General features: G+C 35.8%; 1 protein-coding gene across 15 annotated transcripts in view; it reads left to right on the forward strand.

Annotated features, from left to right (window-relative positions):
* Positions 1-17,610, forward strand: part of LOC122521253 (neurogenic protein mastermind-like) — a 161,768-nt gene that overhangs the window by 128,761 nt on the left and 15,397 nt on the right. The gene's annotated exons all lie outside the window — the stretch shown is intronic.

The raw sequence follows: 17,610 nt of genomic DNA on the forward strand, positions 1-17,610 counted from the left end.
ATAGAAGAAATCTCGATATTACATATGTGACATCATTTAAAAATGTTTTATCAAATGAATTTCTATTAGGATATATATTATATTATATATATTATAATAATAGCAATATAAATATATAATATAATAATGTATAAATATGTGTAACTATATAAATCATTTTATATGAATTGTTTCTTTGTATCCCGATATAGATAACCAATAATTTATACATTTAAGGGAATGATTCTAAGAGAAATTACTAATTTATTATTAATTTTAAGGAAACTATTAGATAGAATATAACAATATTAAGTACAAGATAAGACATGAACGAATATCGTATCTAAGGCGTACACGCAATTACGTTTGATACTCTCGTATTGTGCAATAGCTCTCGCATACATGTTTGGTGAGAAGAGAAGTGTCGTAGAAAAGGCGAACGGACATGCGTTGGCGAGAAAAAGAATCGAGTCAAAGAAAAGGATGGCTCTCGAGGAAAAGGGGGTAGTGGAAAGGGAGAAGGCCTCATTGAGTTTCTCGTTTATGCGTATGAAACTTAGTACCTATTCGCTTTTCACGCGCTTCTCTACATACGTAAGTACGTGCATATTAAACTATATACGTGAGTAAGTAAAAACGCGCGGAGATGATAATTAGGCGTGGTGAACGACGATGAGATGCTCCCGATTATAGCGGAGGTCTTTTCTTCCCCCCTTCTATTCCTTTTCAGTTTGACGTAAGTCCGATTCAATGTCGATTTTCTTCTTCTTCTGTTATATAAATCCTTCTATCCTTCTATAGCTTTGCGATATTTTTCTCTCTGATTTACACGTGCATTGACTCATACCAAAAATTCTTTACAATTTTTCATCAATATTCTAAGAGAAAATTTAAATAAACTTATCGAGTATTTATAGTCACAGACATGATTATTTTACTTATATATTTTAACTTTTATAAATGTATATTGTAGATAGGTTATTTTATATTACATTCATAACTGTATATAGTTTTCTATCTCTCTTTCGTATATGTTTATAAAACATACGCATACATTTTTATCAAATTTACAATTCTGTAATCGAGTTTTATTGTTAGATGAAATTAGAGTATTTAACTTCTCGTTTTCAACTTTCTTCGAAAAGTTCTAATCGCTTTCTTGAATAATGTATGAAAAGTTTCTTACAATTAAATTCTTCGTTTGGGTTAAACGTCGAACGCTTCGGTGCGTTGCCCTTAGAAACGATTTGAACGTCGGGGGATGGATTAAATCCGTATAAAGATCGTCTAATCACTTTGGGAGTCTTTTTAAGTAGGCTTCCAGTCGATTTATTATGTACTTTTCCGAACAAAAGATTGAACTTTGCTAAAAATGAGGTGACAGGTATTATCGATCGTTGCTTTTCTATTTAAAAAAAGAATATATCAATATATTATAAATGAAATGAAAAAAAAAAACTAAGAAAGAAATGTAACTCGGAAAGCCGGAAAATTTATTAATCGTATTTAACGATGAAAGAGGATTAATAATCATCTGTCCAAGTTGTAGCTTTTTCCTTTCTGGCTGACTTTAATCCATCTTTACTACTGAGTTCCAACAGAATTCAGATGGACTTTTATTTTTCTTATACAATTCAAATTTATACATTCTTTTTGTTTTGTAATATCGAACGTGAGACGTATTTCACTAAAATCCTATCTCGCCGAATCTTTTTAGCTATAGTTACAACCGAAAATTAAAAAGAGAGAAAGAGAGAGAGAGAAGAAAAGAATATGTATATATATAGAAAGAGAAAGAAAGAGTTAGTACGAGAGAGAAAGAAAGAGAGCATATATTCGTTGAGATCTCACGCGGATGGATATCTAAAGGCATTTAAATCCCGAGGGAAGATACACGCGGCGACATTACTCAGAGCGACGCTAGGAAAATGATTATTAATCCGAAAGCAGCCGGGCAAGAGAGACTACTTCACCCTCCATGCCATAGACTGTTGGAACGTCGATGAGAGAGAAAGAGCGAGAAAGAGCGAGAAAGAGCGTAGGAAGATTCTCGGTGAGCGCAGTGCCGTGCCAAGTAGAAGCCGGAGCCTGCAGTGAGATCGATGCGCCGCTCGACTCATCACTTATTTACGCCTTCATTACTGTAAACAATGCGTCTCCCTTTACATCCGGTCTCTCTTCATCTTTCCTTCTCTCTCTCTCTCTCCCTCTCTCTCTCTCTCTCTCTCTCTCTCTCTCTTTCTGTCTGTCTGTCTGTCTCTCATTTTCCTTTATCTAACTATCTATCTCTATCTAGCCGTTCATCCACCTCTCCTTCGCGTTCATTCTCGCAAACGCCCACGCTTCTCGTACCCTTTCGTGCTCCTCCCTTCTCATCGCACTCTATTTCGCCTCCTCGCTCATCTCGCAGTCATATACCGAGAGCCATTCTATCCTGAGAGTAGAGTCATTCCTTCCTGAAAGTACCGTCTCCCAGATGTATTTTAAACGAGTTCGGTAGACCAGCACCGTCAGAGCCCCTCTCTAATCGACCGCCCCATGTACACACTCCCCCCTCTCTCTCTTTCTCTCTCTTTCTCTTTCCTTCTCTTTCCTTCTCTCTTTTTCTTCTTTCTCTTCTTTCACCAAGCGAAGCTGAAATTTTCACGCTCTCTTCTCGCGAGCTTGCCTCTTCTCTACGTTTTTCTTCTTCTTCTACTTCTACTTTTATTTCTTTTTTTTCTTCCAACGCTTTTAAATATTTCGCGCGGCTGCGGACGCCATTCTTAACGATGGCAAGCTTTTTAACCGATTCCGAGTCATTGCCCTCTCGGAGAATTTTTTTGAAACAAATTTCCCATAGCGCTCTCTTTAATCTCTTTCTTTCTCTCTAATTTTGGGAGAAATGTATGAGATAATTCTATCCAATGACTGTATTTAAATTAACCGATGACCGTGCGATTTAATACTTTTTTTTTTCTTTATTCTTTCTCTCTCTCGCTCTCTCTCCCCTTGGATTCAATCGCATTAGCTTACTAAACGTTCCGATCGAAATGTTTCGTGGGTGAACGATATCAGAGATCCCAAAAGATAGGAGATCACGCTCCTCGTTTCGTACGGTGACGCTTTCAATTAAAATGCCGACATCGCTGAATTGCGGTCCTCGCCATCGCGAAACTTCTATCGTCCTCGTGTTACGATCGCTAAACGAGGACAAGCGCATCCCTCCCCTCCAGCCCTTCTTTTTCGTCTTCATACACACTCTGCAATGATATTTTTTGTTTGCTTCTTTTTTTGTTTGGTTCCCTTTTCTCTTAAAATGTCTCTTCGAACAATTTCCCTCTCTGCAAGGATTCTTTTTCTATCTATTTCTTTTTATATAAAACACAAATGCAAGGAGTACCTTATGCAATCACCATTCGCGAAAAGTGTTGCCCCCCAATAACTTTTTATAGAAATGGAATTTTTCAATTACGTTTGTATGAAGTTCTGCACATTTTCTTTATTCTAACTTCAACTCTAGCTCGAATTCTTACTCTAACTTCAACTCTAACTCGAACTTCAATTTCAACTCCATCTCCATCTCCAAGCATAACTCTAAATCTTTGTCTCCGACTGGAAACTGGAGTTCCTTCGTTGCGTCCATCTTTAGGATACAAATGCTGTTATATTAGCGGTAGAAACGCGTAGATACTTTTCTCGGCTATTTCCAATTTCCATGATTACGTTGATTTTACTCGACGCTTACATTACAGTCATTAGCGAGTCATGCCTATGAGTTTCCGCGAGTTTTCCATCGATCTGTTTCGAATGACTTATTTCTAAAGTGGACTTAATTAATTGATGAACTTTTATCGAATTTCATGTTCATATTTCAAAAGTTTTATTTGGGTTTTATTTGGTTTTGTAATACCTATATCTCAAATTTAACTCATTGAAGGATGCCGTATTTTCCAGTGTAATGAATTACGTAATCTTCTATTCGTTTATGTACTCTTTATCTCCTGTCGTGCGCTCTCATAAAACTTGTTTTACAATGAAAAGAACTAACTTAGTCCAACCAACATGGATCATAGATGCTGTTGGATAGTCGGTTGGTATCCATCTTCTCTAACCTACCTATTTTACCGAGTGGTCGACCTCATTTTCTCTTCATATTGCAATGTCCGTAAACGTACTTCTCTGCAACTGACATTTACTCTAACACAAAAATACGAAATATTTGACTTTTTCTGGATTATTCATGCAATGTATTACCTATCTCTTTTAATGTATTATACTATATGAATATGAAAACAAATCTTCTATTCGTATATGTTATTTTATTTTATATATTATACTTATTCAAAATTAATATAAATATGATCTGAAGTAGTTAATTTAATTGTTAGTTGTTTTTTGAAATCTTTTTTTCGCGAACGGTTGAAATCTAATTTGATTCCGATGGTCCGAAACCAGAAAATGAATAGCGTTAAATAGTTTTCCAATTGATAAAACTTCAACTTTCGATCCGGACAAGTTTGAGTTTTAAAAAAGTTCTCCAAGAGAAGCAACCATTCAACCTCAAATCATTTACTTCGACTTTCTTACTTACTCGGTTTTACTAAAGATAAGCACAAGTACAAGTTCTCATATATTGTTTAAATATTATCAGATTATTTAAGTGGTAATATAGTAATATAATTTTGTTTTGATTCGTTGCTTAAAAAAAAGTATACTTTGAAAATATTTCATTAGTTTCAAGTCGTTACTTTGAAATTAGCTCTATACACGTTGCTTCAAATTCGGAGTGGCATTTTCGTTTCATCGTTCGGTATACATGTGTATACCGAACTGTGAAGAAGTTTTGTTTGGCAAGAATTCAAATATTTTCCCATCGTGTACTTCGAAAACACTTACATTAGATTTTGACACAACGAAGAAACCATCGAAGAAGAAGAAGAATAAGAAGTTCATTTAATTATTTTGAGTAGATTATCAATTAGCTTTTAAATGTAAATCTTCTTATAACCTAGAGTGTCAGGATATTACGAAATAGTTAACCACACGTAAGCATATATACGTTAGAACGACATATTCTATAGAAAGAAACATAAGGATGAAGTGGCCAATCAGATTTACGATACGTGCCGATGCTCGACTAACATAGTCGAAACACATTATATTAGAGAGAAGCTATCGTATGGCGTGTGCGATCTTGAGAGGTGAAAATAGCTCTTCGTTTCGGCGAACTACTAAAATACCGGGGTAGCTGCCGCGAACGAAATACTTCTAACAGCCACCATACTCTCTTCTTCTCTCTTTCTTTCTTCTTTAGAGTGCGTACATTCAACGCTGGTTAGTTAGTCTCGTACACATTTCCAAGTACAACTCGCCAACATCGTCATTCACGCACTATCCATCCGAAAATATATCGCGGCTGATTTATTTCTAGAACATTAATTAAGATATTTTACGATTTATTTGTTCGAAATATTTCCTCCCTGTTATACCCATCCAAATTATTTACTTAACTTTTTATGATATCAAACGAATAAGACATAACTGTTCTTTTTCTATATTATCATCTAAATCATATCATTGATCAGTTTGTTCCTTCGCAACGATCATTCAAATCTCGTTTTCCAACCTGGTTTTTTAGCCAACTCATTATGTTAATAAAACAAAAAAAATTGCTTCATACACGCTTTAAAACTACAAGTCTTTTTGACTAAGAAATGCTATGGCGAGTACATCTTGAGAACTGAAATGACTATTCCTAATAACATTAAATCTTTCTGGAGTCTGTCTCCGACTTCTATACATATAATGGCATCTCGCTGAGAGATAATTTATCTATTTCTAATGCTCTTGCTGAAATCTTTGAAGCTGTATACTCGTCTAATGACTCTTCTTCTAGCCTCTGTAACTTCGTAACTATAAAAAATACTCTGTAACTATATCTCTTCTCAATCTAACGTCCACGTCTCTAGTATTTCTTTTAATATTGGTGATATTTTCTCTAGTATCAATAATCTTAGGAATAACTGCTGTCCAGGTTTTGATAGTATTCCTCCTGTTTTCCTAAAATCCTGTAACTTTCTCATATCCAGAGTCTTATGGTTAATATTTAATAAATCTATGTCAGAGAGATGGCATCTTTTCTACATTATGGAAAACATGTCTTGTTAAACCCATTTCAAAGAATGGTATATCCTCCTCTATATATAATTTTCGACTTATTTGTATTCCTAAGATCTTTGAAGATTTAATCAGTAAAAATCTATCGTTCTTATTCAAGAATACTATTATTTTTCAACAGCACGGATTTATTGCTGGTAGATCAACCATCACCAATTTAATTATTCGATGGAGTGAACAAATTTTTATGAACAGATCTAACAATTCTAGAAAATTTCCTTTTTGCTTTTACTCCTTACAAGTTTATTTCTCATATAATTAGTAGAAATTACGTGATGAAAAGAAGAACTTCATTTTAATCTGTATAGAACGTTATGTAGCAAAAAATGTTTCTTTCCTCTTCCATAGAAATTTAATTTATATTTAATTTATACCCTTTTTAATCATGCATAAATTTGTTTTAAGATATCAGTCATTAAAAAAATTCACCTTCACAACAAAAAGATGTAATTTTTTCAAAGCGAAACAATGCTTGCAAACGCTAGACCGGAAAAGCTTTTTAAGCCGCGCAAGTTGAAATTTTAAAAAAGTTCCTTGCCTCGTCAGACTAAAAAATATGGTGTATTCAATAAGAAAAAATGTCTTTGTGCATGTCGGATACTGAACGAAGCTTTTAACAGCTAGCTGTTAAAAAAAGGGACTTAACTGTCGACCGTGTTATTAATTGTATAGCAAAGTTTAATATCTTGCTTATATGCAATATTAGATATGACTCTTTATTTCGTAATTTTACATTTAAGTATTCATTATCATAATTACAAAAATATTATCAATGAAAGAAAATATTGCATTTTATACTATTCATTTATATATCCTTTTTTATACTATTGGAAAATAATAAAAATATGTATTTACTATTATGTCTGATACGGATTAAGGAAAATAATTTCTTCGAAGGAAAATGTATTTTATTTTATAAAATGATTAGGATTAGAAGGTTTATTCGATTATATTATAATTCGCAAAGTGCATACTTTAAGTCAAGAAGCTCGATCGAGGATTTCAAGCGAAACGGAAACACTTAACGAGATATCGTATTCTTGAAGAATCTCGAAAGGCGGTCGAGTAAAATGGCGGGTATATCAGAAAAGCAGTAGCCATTAACAGGTTTCTCTAAAGTTACCCCTAGAACTAGCAACGGATATAGCCCCGAATACGGTGGCTTCTAACGAGGCCCACTTCTCCACGATTGTTCCATAAACCAACCCCGAGAAGTTGGCACCCCGAGCACGTAGTATAATTCTTTATTCTTCCACTCTGGCGCATCCTCCCTCAGTTTCCCTATCTCTCTCACCCTAGTCGTATCTCTGAGAATGCACGATTCTCCACTCACTGCTATAGCTAAACAGCACGAACAGCCGCGTTTAAGTCACTCCTACCAACGATGAATACTATCTTACTTTCTTCCCTTCCAACCCCCGAATCTCCGTCCGTTTCATATTACTTCCCTCTCTTTTTCTTAAATAAACATTTATTTATGAAATCGATGCTTCCACTACGATAAGCCAGATTTTAATAGTTTAGCTAGAAATGTTACGAAATTTTTACTTCCTACCAATAATGAAAATACTAACAAAAATCGACATATTATTTCTTATTTTTGTACATTTCATTCGATTATTGAAAACTTTCAAAGTTTAACTGTATTATAATGATGCAAAAGAGGTCAGTAATCAAATTTTCATTATTATGTTTAACCAAAATATCGACTGAATTTCTCTTTATTTTTCTTTTATCAAATTATACACATACCATCCGACATATTTTTTCGAGGCAGACTCATTCTAAAATTATAATACTTATTTAGAAAAATTAAATATGTTCTAATATCTTCGAAATAGAAAAATAATAAGACAGGAAAAATATGTTCTAGCCCCTTTTCAAGCACGAAACGTCTCACCAATTAAAAGGTGAACTCGATCCTCGAGTCTCGTTAATAAGCAACTTCACTCGCATAATTCAGAATATCGCTCTTCATCATATAGCCGACTCGCTGCTCTCCCTCCGACAAAGCGATGTTTCTAATCTAGGTCAAAGGTGACTCGTCGTGACCATCGTCGTTCCTCGTATCGTTCCGGATAACATGATCTTCCCGTTACACTAGGATAATGTACTTCATCGGGGAAGTACTTCCGATATACTTAACTTCAACGTATATCGATGTTATTCTCATATTTTTAGCAGACACTTATTTCATAGAAAGCTAATGGAATCAATAATTTATAAAAATGATTTTCTATTCTCTGATTAGGAATATTTTTCATATTTTTTGAATTATAAAAGTCCTCTTATTAAAAATCACAAAATTGTTCGAAATTGTTTCGAAACAAACATCTGTTTTCGATAAATTATTAAAATCGAAACAATGCATTAAAGATTTGAATCGACCTGACAGAAAGATTAAAAACTCAACGAGATTATAAACTTAGTAACTTAAAAGATCAGATTTTGGCCGAAGTTATTGACTTTCTGAAGGATTGGCACTCGTTGGCTCCGATAGCGCAATGATGAGGTCTCTTGAGGATAGGAAGACTACTCTTATTCTACATCGTCTGTTTTTCAATCTCCTAGCATCGAAACGATATTTAACGTTTACGGACATTATAATTTGTCCATATATAATTATTATTAACTATGACAAATTAAAGAAAAAATCTATATCTTGAAGACATAGAAATAGAACCATACGATTCTACGTAAAAATTTCATGATGGTATCATCAATATGATCGCAAATATAATATAGCAATGATATTTTTGTTAAGAGAGCAAAACTAAGCGAGCTCGTTTTGAACGTGGTCAACAAGACCCTCCAAGTTTAAGTGTTTTTTCTGCAGGAAAGTAGACACCCGGTGTATAACTACAGGTATTTGCTACGGTTAACTGTACACCACTCGAGCAACCTCGTCATATTGGAAAGCACCGGTAGAAGGCAGCGTCGACGTAGACAACGCAGTGCGGTACAAAGTAACGGCGTGATCGATGCCTCAACGCTAATTAATTAACATTCCCTCGTCGAGGAGGTCTCAGGCAGACACGCCTATGTACCGAGCCACGCTCTTTCCCCTCCTCTCTTTCTCACTTTCCGTTACTTTCGTTTCCCTCTTTTCCTCCTTCCCTTCTACTCGTTCTTTCTCTCTTCCTCTCTCTTACATATACACTCACACATTTATACCGTCCTCCATCCTTAATGTCGACGATCGTTACCGTACACCCGTCACGGCGACGGCATCAGCCCATGATAGTAGTAGTAACACCAACAGCAACAGCAACAGCAGCAGCAGCAGCAGCAGCGGTTTTAGGAACGAACTACGAAAGCTGGATAGAACGAAAGCTCTTGACGATTTAACAGTGAAAGATGAAAACGAGTGTTTGCTCGACTCCATTCTACAAACACTTCTCCATCGCTTTGTTGAATACAATTAAATAGAAATGAAATTAAATGGACATACAGTTTGATCTTTGGTCATGTTCCTTGGATCAAAAATGTGATCAATTTCTTTTTTTCAAGAATTTTTTTTTAAATGATAAATCGCTTTCCATTGTTGATAGAAATCTAAAGAAGTAAATAATCTCTATTTAAGGTCACAATTAATTATTTCATTTATCGTTCATAACATAACGTTGGAAAGGCCCCTCCTCCGCTCTGCCCCCATTCGATTGTTTTTACTATTCTTATGAAAAAACATATTTTTTGAATTATTCTTTAAAAGAGAAAATAAATGTTATTAATTTCTCGTAATTTGCAAATACTGGTACCAAGGTAACCTTATTAATTTTAGTATTCCTTAAAAACCGATCATTAATTAAACGTACAGTTGGAACCACCCAGGTATAATTAATCGTGGTATTGCTTTTGGAATTATGCTTTATCCGACCTTTTGTCTTCGATCTAGTGCCCGCGCCAGACGTCGAGTCTTAAGTGAAAGCAGTTTCAGGGATTGATCGCTCTCCAGTGTATTGTTTCGCGAATCGGCTCGACGAAGGATGGTTTTATTAATTGATGGGCGGCATTGATTACCAACTGCACTCAATGTACCGTCTACGCCCCCTCTTCATCCTTATCTTCGAGAATGTTCTCATATTTTTTGTTGTCTCCCTTCTTTCTTTTTTTCTTTTTTTATATAATTCGACTCGTTTTCAACGTAAAATGTGTGATACTCGAGAATTTTAGGCGTAGCACGTAGTACGAAGACCTCTCTGAAAATCGATCTTGATCGGTGTTATTGTTCCATAGGGTGGTTTTGAAAGTAGGCCAAGCTCGTTCGTCGCATCGAAATACCGTATCGTAGAACGTAGGGAGGAAAAAGAGAGGGTGACAGGATCAGGCTAGGTAAAAATAAAGAAGGGAAAAAGAGAGAGAGAAGCAAGGAGTAGGTCGATGGTTTCATACTCATAATCGTGAACTTCTCGAAAAGAAGGCGGAGGCTCTGGCAGCTTCTAGTACCGAAGCTGCTTGGGTTAGTGCTTAGAAAACAAGCAGCGAGCTTTGCCTTAGGGGCTTTCACCTTCTGCCATCCCTCCTTCCTTTCCTTTACCATCCTCTCTACCATCTTCTTTCTCTTTCCTTCCTTTGCTTGTGAAACGAAACGGATGGTGGGGGTGGATGTGAGTTAAGTAAAAATAGCGCAACGAGGGTGTAAGCAGAGACGACCGCTGGTAATAATTATTACACGCGCGAGCACGTTAGAAAAGAGTGAAAGGGGGTGAGGGAGGAGTGGTAGGTAGTGAGGGTTGAGTAGTGTGTCAGCGTTCAGCGGATAGGTTCGTCGAGTCAAATTCAAAGAGGATTTGATTAACAAGAAATTTAGCAACGCCTCTTCCATTGCATTTCGCCTAATTATACCCCGTTCGTTGTATAGAATCGAAGCATCGACGATTGAGCTGAAAGTGTACGTAATACTGACACGCTCAACTCATATAAGCTGGATCAACGTTTTCGAGCTTCCATGGAGTGCACCCTTCGATCCTCCTCGAATTTCATCCGATACGACCTAGCCAGAATCTAGCTTGCACAACCACCCACTATTACCCTCTACCTTTACTGATCGATCTAGACTTTATTTTTTTTCGTATTGAAACTCCTGGAAGATAGAGTCGTTCTTTCATCGAGGACTTATCTTTTGAATTTGATGAAACGTACTCGTAAGGATAGATATTTCGAATCTTTTTCCAACGGGAAAGATACTTCTTATATTAGATCTTTTTTTCATGACGAAGCACGGAATATTTCTTTGTAATCATTTTCATTACAATCGTTATTTGCAATTAGAATTTATGTCATAAGAGAGTCAGAGATTACCAAGAAACGCTCTTACAAAATGTATACTCTTCTAGTACCGTTATTCACCGATTCGACCATTCTGAGCGCATTGATGTTCGTTGTACGTACAAATGGAACGGATTTACACGGGAATGAAGAGGAGAGTTCAAACGATGTATCAATCAGTGTTTGCTATTTTACCCCTTTAACCACGTTGCCCTCCGAGATGCTAATTACTAACCTAAAGGGATAAAGGGATGATCGCGGTAACGATTAACAGGGGGATGAAATCAAAACGTTAGTGGTGTCACTTGCCAGTTCGTAATCAAATAATCTTTTGATTAGAAGTTTATTTATCGAGATAGATACCTACAATTACATGTGTAGCAATTGCGATCAAAATAGATTATGAACTTTTGTCGATCGGCTTTTGTATTAAAATTCTTTTAGGATTTTAAATAAAAGGGCAAAATGCAATAACGATTATGAAAAAAATCTGTCACCGCGACGAAACATTTTGGTTCGTCGGTTTTTCGGCTGGTTCCTTTTGTAACACCTTGTAGGTAGCTCTAGTGCAATTTGCAGCTCAGAGTTCTCTAACCCTCCTACCGCCCTCTTCCTCTACCATTCTCTCTCTTCGTTCTCGTACTCCCGTCTCTCTAACCCTCTTCTCCTCGCGTATCACAGCGCCATACCTACCACGGATACGTATACGTCCCCCCCGTATCAGACACGTATGGGAGGCAGACAGAATATACAGAGCACTAAATGCCGCTATCGAAAATCGATATCGGGGAGCCGCAGCCAGTAGCCACTCTTCGCTTCTCTCTCCTTCTTTTTCCCTCTCTCTCTCTCTTTTTCTCTCTCTCTCTCTCTCTTTCTATCTATCTTTCTCCTCGTTCTTTTTCTCTTTCGGCTTTCCCGTTTTCTCCAAGCTATCCCGAAAGAATTTTTCAAAGGGTTGCCTTCGTTGCATAAACCTCCGCTAAATTCTTTTCGCGTCGCTTAGTCTTTCTCTTTCTCTCTCTCTCTCTCTCTCTCTCTTGTTCTACTACCACGTCGGTAGCATATCAGACTCTCTTACATCAGTATTCTATCTTTCTCACTCCAACTAAAGTTCCTCTCTGAGAGAACATATCGATCGACCTTTTGATAACGATGAACGTTATCGCAACGACGTTTGCTATACGATGATAGTCATTCTATCGAAAGTATCATAATTAAATGTCTCTTTTGTATAATTCTATAAGATAACCACCCTTTTCTATCATTTTTTTGTGTGTAAATATGATTTATGAAGATAAAGTAGTTCTGATACTCCTCTCTAAGAATTAATACAAAAGTTTATTATAGCAAACAAGATGAATCAAAATTACATTTTATATGGCGAAAATATGTGTCGAATTAATAGAAGCTTTTCGCGAGCACGATAAAAAAACGTAGGTTGGTACTTCATTGATATCGTCGTATACAAATGTAATGAAAGACTGGGTTCGCAGCTTTCTGAATCGAACGATAACACGATAAAATGAAATTTTAGTGACATTTTTAAAGGGCGCTGAGTTGAGTCGAGTCGAGTCTAGTTAAACCAAGTCGAGCGTACAAGCGTTCAGGCACCATGATAAACCGTCGACAACGCACGACGGTTCTTTGAAGCGAACGCGTCACTCGACGTGTTCCGACAATACGATCGACAACCGGTAGCAACTACCCTATGTACGAGAATGTATTTTTAAAGGGTAACGGCCGAAGCGAACGTTATATGCTCGTGGATTAAATTTATCGCAGTTTTATTTTTCAATAAATGTGTTTCTCCCAAAATTCTCTTTGGAATAAAAAATTATTCGAGAAATTTAATGTCCTTGGATTTAGCTCTTAAAAATTAATTTAATTTAAATGCTACGATTAATTTTTATTAAACAGGAGTATTTATTGAGTCTTTCATTTTCTTTTTTTGTATAAAAAATAAACTAAAGAACTAGGTCGTAAGTGTATAGGATGATCTAATCAATATAAGAATTAATTAATGTGTCAACATTTTCGAGCGTTTTAACGGAAGGATTCTAAGAATATGTAAAAATATTAACGGAACAACAGCATTATATGAAATAATATATGTAGATATGTGTATTTACGTAGAATAAGCCGATAAGAGAGAGAGAGAGTATATAAGTATATTCGCCAGTCAGTACGACTGAATCTTTCTCAAACTAGCTTAACAAATACTGTCTAGTTAACTATATCGATCAGTGACGGTGCAACCATTCATTCTCGTATAAACTCTCGTCGAGCGTGAGAGTAGACCTACGTATGGGAAATGAGATACGAGGGGTGCCACAAGAGAAGCGACGTGATATGAGTGAGTGAGAGAGAGAGAGAGAGAGAGAGGGAGAAGATAAGTTGAACAGAGAAAATATTGAACAAACGTGACGTAAACGAAGACACAAAGATTTTGCATGGAATTGTAGTAATTTTTGTTTACTATTACTGAAATATTATATCTTTCTTACCTTTAGACAAATATTTGGAACGATATCATCCCTCTCGATAATTTTATCGATCGTGAACGAATCTTAAATAATTTAAATCTCGATCGATCGTTTCATTTAATGCGATATATGTTTCAATATTTGAATCAATACGATATTCATCTAGAAACTATTATCTATCTTGCGAACCAACAAGGTGTCTATGGTTATCAGTCCCACTTTATCCGTTCTGTTTGAGCGTACGCGAAATTCGATTCGGCTCGAACAATATCGTTTCAAAGCTCTCCGATTAAACTCTATATCTGAAGAGTGATCTCTTTGCGATCGATGTTTCTATGTTAAATTGATAATAATTGTTATTCACGTGAATTCGTTGGTTCGCGTATAAAAATCTTTACGAAAACAAATAAAATTCAAGTGAATGTTTCATCATTTTCAGCATTGTTAATTTCTTAACTCTGCCGTTTATAAGAAAAGAATAGAAAGTAATAATAACATTTTTGTACTTACGCGAATATTCGCATTTTTCTTCAAAATTTACAGAGAACCGAATAAAAGTAGAAAGATATTTAAAGATAAACAACCAAAAAAAGACCTGACGTAAACTACTTGTGCGCAAAATTCAAAATATAAGTATTTACATGTAGGAGGTGCACGTTCGTAATACTACTTTAGTAGACAAGTTAAAATCCAACATAAATCAACGATGGTAATGCTGAAGTATTAAAAAAAGAACAAATAAATAACAACAAAAAGAGCAACACAAATGTTATTTATTCTCATATCGTCTAATCTAATATAAATCGTTATAAAAGACAGAGGACCGTAATCTTAAATTCGAAAGAATGCGCGATAACGAAAAGTTCGGATGGTCCGTGCGCAGTCATCGCCTCCGCGTTGCGATCGATCGATCTTGCGCGACACGAGAGCGCGCGTGTCCGTGGGTCAAAGGCGTCGAACGGCGCACCCTTTTGGCACACGGGAGCGTGTGCAGCCGCTCGCTCAGCTTTGAGTGGGAGTGGTATACCAGAGTGGAGTACGTACCGAAAGAGAGAGAGAGAGAGAGCGAGAGAGGGAGAGGGAGAGGGAAAGGGAAAGAGACTTCTCCGACAACGTGGGCGGTGGTGGTGGAAGTGGTGCTGGAGAGAGGGTGGTTTGTCGTCGCTGCTAATCATCGAGTTACGCGATATCTGTACATCGGCCACCGTGTGCGAGGGCAAGCGCGTACAACCGCACGTGCCTATCTCTCTTCTCTCTTCCTCTCACTCTCTCTTTTTACTTCTGCGTAGCATCTACCTATGCGAGTATACGTGTGGATGGTGGGTGGGTGTCTCACGGTTAATATCGACCAGGAAGCCCCTCTCCACACTACCTCCTCTCTTTCTCTCTCTCTCTCTCTCTTTCTTTCTCTCTCTCTGCGGCTCGGTTCTCCGGTCCACGCTCTCGCACGAGAATATTACGCCTATCACCCCCGTGAGTGCTTTTCGTGTATGTTACGCAGGCAGCTCTCTTTCTCTCTCTCTCTCTCTCTGTTTCTCTGTCTCTCTGTCTCTTGCTCTCTCTCTGTCATCCCCTCCCTTCTCATACTCATTCTATTCTACCTTCTCTTCTTTCTAGCCCTTGTTTCTCCTCGGGTTAAACCGTATTCAAGCGTTTTCCTTTCACGGTGTAACTCGACCTTTACGCCTCGCTACTTTCTTCCATAGTTCTTTCGACGAATCATTAAATGCGCGTTAACTCTCATTCCAATGTTTTGGCAGACCGTACAAATGGAACGATTATTCACAATCGCTTAAAATCTTGGATAAATTTTCGCGTCTTTTTTAATTGAAATATGATTTTTTATAGTTTTCTATATTCTTTTTCCTTTTTTTTGTGTGTGAGAAGTTGTATGCATTAACTTTCATTAGCTGCTTTTTCTACTTTATTGGGGTATATTCGGTTTGCGTTTGCACGATTATAACTACCACTTGAACGATGCAATCCTCTTTGCTTCATTGAAACGCCCCGATGTACATGTACGATGCATTTATATTATTTATATGCATATAATGTGGTCAGAAGTTGAACCCTATGAAACATAGACGCAAAAAAGATATGTTCGCTTTTTCTTTTTTCATTTATTGAGTTAGTAGATGTAATCCTTTTCGCCAATAAAAAAAATACGTATATTATTAACTTATTTCAAACAAGAGTGAAGCGTAGTTTTAGTCGATTACTTGTATTTTTGTCTGAGGTCAATTCCTGATCTCCGAAAAGTATATTAATACATTTCTATTTCTTAAAACATAGTAATGTTTTTCATTTCGTTCTTACAATTAATTCATCCGAGTTATATATATTCAATAAAATAATAAAATGAAATGATAAGAAATAAAATTAAAGAAAAATTTATATTATTTTTTTAGATTAAATAAGATATTTGAAAGAAAATTTAATTAGAGGAAATTTAGCTATTTAAGATAAATTCTAATTATCTGACACATTGGTTTTCGATTTAACTGCGTATTTCGACCGAACGATTGCTCCGTTTCTCTTTGGAAGAGACCATCGTTAGTCTGACAATAGAGCTGGTTGCACTACTAGACTATCTGTATTTGTCTATACCACTGTACGAAGCTTTCAACCTCCATTGCAGAATAAGGGACACTGCTGTTAGACTTTGCTTTGAACTAAACGTAAAAGTAAAAAAACGAAAGTGACTGGAATGTGAAAGAACGATGCTTTGTGATGTTGTATTAAACAATTGTGCATTATGTGTATATGATCTTTTGCCAATTAAAAAAACAATCTCACAATAATGCAAATATATTTTCATATATGTTTGTAATTATGCAACGAATTATATGAAAAAGATCAACGAAGAGGGTGAGAGGTGCATAAAAGATATATTCAATTAATAAAATAAATCCAGTGAGAGAGACAGAGAGAGAGAGAGAGAGAAGAAAACATTCATCATAAAATAATTACAATATATGTATTATAAATATAGTATATGAAATGAATATTTAAACATATTAAATATTCTTGCAATATTAAATAAAACGAAACATTTTATAAATCTTTATTCTTTAATAAATAATATAAAATAATTTATTATTAACGTAATTCGCGTTATTGCGCACAGTAAAGTTAAAATTATGTAAAAATAAACCAAACGTGAGGCAACCATGAATTTTGGGGACTTCAAGTCCATTGTAACTAAATTCGAAAATACCTATAACGAATAATTATAATAATATATAAAAGTATTACATCCCTATTTGTAATGAGTATATTAATTAATTTTTTCGTTTATATTTTTATTTGATCTTTTATTAACCATCATGAGAATTTTAAAGATAACAACAGTTTGAATAAATAAATGTCATGTATGATGCATTTTTAGGGCCAGTTGTCGCATGTAAAAGATGGAATAAAAATTAGACGACACTTGGCGAAGAATTATGCTTGCTAGTATAAAATATACAGATATTGCGTACGTGACCTCACGATGTCGTAGTAAAGCGTAAAGAAGAAAAGACCACTCGGTATAAAAGCGTAACGATGGCACGTCTCAGCTTATATTTTTGGTCACATGTTCATCTTGAATTTTTTAAACGAGAATCTCTTAAGTATGATATTATCATGAGTACCTATACGGTTCACGGTTCGCAAAATCTCATTCTATAATAAGTATTGTGCAGTATTAAGATGGAATTTGTTTCCCTGCTCGTCGTTC

This window comes from Polistes fuscatus, unplaced genomic scaffold (genome assembly GCF_010416935.1).
Source record: "Polistes fuscatus isolate 324 unplaced genomic scaffold, CU_Pfus_HIC Scaffold4, whole genome shotgun sequence".
Classification (NCBI taxonomy): domain Eukaryota; kingdom Metazoa; phylum Arthropoda; class Insecta; order Hymenoptera; family Vespidae; genus Polistes; species Polistes fuscatus.